The following is a 3,483-nucleotide window of genomic DNA, read 5'->3' on the forward strand; positions in this document are numbered from 1 at the left end:
GCCCTGACATTGATGGGTCTTTTTTATCTCTATATGTCCTGATCATTTTTACAATCATCAGTCAAACTTTTTTGTCAAGCAAAATTGCCAAACAAAGAAATAATTAATATTTTAAAGTTCTTAAAATCTAAAAACTAATAATTGCCGAAGTACTGAGAAGATTGCTTAAAACAATGATTCAATTAAATTTAAATAGATAATTGTCTGAAAAAAAACCATTTGTATTATTTTTATATGAAAGGTGATCCCTTTTCATTTCTCTTTATAAGATAAACAAAGATATTTATGATTTTTTCAATAATGTCATGAAATTCTATGGTCAAGATTTATCATACCACAATATTACATATTTGAAAATAACCGGGAATCACCATTCACCAATACAAACCAATTCATTTCATTAATGTATAATTTATTATTTACGTATGTACAATAGATAAGGAGTTTTTTTAACAATCAACAGATGGCAACCAAGTGAGCAAAAAAATAATTATTAAAACATGTATTCGTTTTATTTGTACAGAAAAAAGACGAAGAAATATCGGTAGAATTTGGTAGATCTACCAAAATATCGGTAGTAATGGCAACGCTGGCAGTGCCAGTCACGGCGCACAGTGTTTTGACCCATACAAGCTACAAGATAAAAAGTCACTTTTGAATTCTTAAACGATGACGTCATGGGGGCATTACCAGATAGTTAGTGTGACGATTGTAAGCCTAATTGGGGTGATTAATGCTTAGGGTGATTCATACCAGAATATGAAAGTCGGATAATTGGTTTTTGAAAGCCTAATTACATTTATTTGCATTTTGGCGTCCGACGTGTAAAGGTTGTTTATCAAGTTTAAAGTGTTTTATTTCGATTCAAAAAAAAATGGAAGCTATTTTGGAAGGTATGTTGTATGTTTTTTTTTCTAATATTTTAATGTATTTCATTTAGGTATTTAAAAAAATAATAATTTAACTTATGTATTTTTTAGTAGTTAAAAAAATATCAATTTCTAACTTCTCGAGAATTTATCTCGGAGAGTATATCAAAGTAGCAAAATATTTTTTTTATTTTTCAATAGACCAATTTATTGTTAATTCATTACAGTTTCGATATTTTACCGCACGAAGTTGCATCTATCTTATTTTGTTATTTTACAGGTACCAGATACGAGATTTCCAGGCAAGAATTGTACGTGATGTGGAAGAGTTTGACGAAGAAAGAAAGGCTTCAAGGAATGTTAAATAATATTGTTAGTAAATTTGAAGTCAGTGAACTTGGTGCAAGTGGTGAAAAACTGTTAAAAAATCAAATTAAGCTTATTTGTTTAAATATAAACAGAAAATGGACCGAATCTGGCTGTAAACTAGATAGATTTGTTAAAAAAAAATTTGAGTGGCTTAACGGTAGTGAAAATATTTTGATATGTGAAAACTTTCGACAAAGTCCTTCAGTAGACATGAATGAACCAACTACGTCTACTGGAAGGCCCGCAAAGGATTTTGGGGCATGCAGTGATCAGTGCAAAAGGACAAAAGTGCGTGATTTAGTGAGTACGAAGACATCTGAAGAACTTGTTCGTTTGCCACGCAGGTATCTATTCGAGCATCAGGAAAACGCACAGTTGCCAATCTCCTAAAGGAAATTTTGGAAGCTACTCCCAATGAAGTAGCAAAAATACGTAGGGAACGTCAACAAGTAAACAAACAACGGGCATTGACAATTGAGGAAGCGCTTAGTTTATACGTTGACTGTAAATTATCTTCGCATTCCTACAAAGTTATGCGTAAAAATGCCATAAAAGCCGGCCACAACATATATCCGGCATTTTATAGTTTAAGAAAAGCAAAAGAAGCATGTTGCCCGAGCGAGGAATTTGTTAAAATAACGGAAACTAGTGCAGAAATCCAGCTACAAGCAATTTTAAATCATACGGTGGAACGATTGCTAAATGTACAATCAGAAGTCTTAAAAGAAAGAGTTCCTTCAGGTTCTGTACTGACTCTCATATGCAAGTGGGGTGGAGATGGAAGCTCGGGACATATAAATTATAAACAGAAATTTCACACAGAGCATGCAACAGATGAATTCTTATTTATTATGTCATTCGTTCCAATACAACTTAGGCTTAATGATGACCCTAATATAGTAATTTGGCAAAATTTAAGCCCTTCCTCAACCTCTTATTGTCGTCCTATTAAATTTATTTTCGCCAAAGAAACTGATATTCTTACTAAGTCTGAAATCGAAAAACTTCAAGATGCAATTGAAAAACTTGAAAATTTTAATGTCAATATTGGAGGTGTAGTGTTGTCCATAAAATTTAAAATGCTTTTAACAATGGTAGATGGCAAAATTTGCAACGTTTTGGCTGAAAATAAGTCAACCATGTCCTGTTATATTTGTGGCGCCAAACCCAGTGAAATGAACTCTATTAGTATAAATAGAGTTTTTCGACAAGAATTTTATTCCTTTGGCTTATCTACATTACATGCTTGGATAAAAATTTTTGAATGCTTTTTGCATATTGCTTATCGAATTCAACTCAAATGCTGGCAAGTCAAAGGAGAAGAAAATAAAATCATTTTAAACAACAGAAAAAAAAAAATACAGGAACTTTTTAAAGCTGAAATGGGATTAATTGTAGATAAGCCAAAGCCTAGGTTTGGCAACTCAAATGACGGTAATACGGCAAGGCGGTTTTTCCAACAGCACGAAAAGAGCGCAGAAATAACAGGTATAGATGCAGGGTTGATTAATAGATTTCACGTAATTTTATGTACATTAGCTTCAGGACATAATATAAATTTAGAAAAATTTGAACATTATGTGCGTGTGACCAAAGAGCAATATCTTAACCTTTATGGGTGGTACACAATGCCACCAACTGTTCATAAAATATTACATCATTCAGTTGATGTTATTCGATCTTGTATTGTACCGATAGGTCAGCTCTCTGAAGAAGCTCAAGAGGCGCGTAATAAAGATTGTCGACGATTCAGGCAACTACATACCCGAAAATGCGATCGATCATCCACAAACAGAGATTTATTGACCATGTTATTAATAACATCGGATCATTTAATAAATCGTTTTAGAGAGGTTCCGAAAAAAAAAATTGGCTCACTTCCTTCTGAAGTGCTAAATTTAATTGTTTCTTTCTCTTCAGAGATAAGGACACAAAACTTGCATCCTAATTATTCCGAAGACTCATCTGAATATGACTTAGATACGATCTAAGTTTTTCTTTAGACTCTTTTGGGTTTATTTTATTTATTTATTTTATTTATGTTAATACTTACTCCGATTATTTATTTTTATGTAACTTCTTCTTTGGGGTACTAGTTTTTGACATAAAAAATTACTCATTTAATGTGCATATATGATTGTATTGTAGAAGTTTTAGTAAAAGTAATCATTATTTTATCGATTTTTGTGTACTGCTTTATTGTCTTGGAAATTTGTTGATTTAATGCTATTTGTACTTTTTGACC

At 32.0% G+C, this 3,483-nt stretch overlaps 1 long non-coding RNA gene across 1 annotated transcript; it reads left to right on the forward strand.

The window, feature by feature from the left end:
- The first annotated feature begins 631 nt into the window (after nucleotides 1-631).
- Nucleotides 632-3,107, forward strand: LOC148283135 (uncharacterized). Its single transcript, XR_015821917.1, has 2 exons — nucleotides 632-893; nucleotides 1,150-3,107. It is a non-coding gene; the product is annotated as an uncharacterized LOC148283135 (long non-coding RNA).
- The last annotated feature ends 376 nt before the right edge of the window (nucleotides 3,108-3,483 follow it).

Source organism: Micrasema longulum, unplaced genomic scaffold (genome assembly GCF_059751315.1).
Source record: "Micrasema longulum isolate JH-2025_06_02 unplaced genomic scaffold, ASM5975131v1 h1tg000260l, whole genome shotgun sequence".
Lineage (NCBI taxonomy): Eukaryota > Metazoa > Arthropoda > Insecta > Trichoptera > Brachycentridae > Micrasema > Micrasema longulum.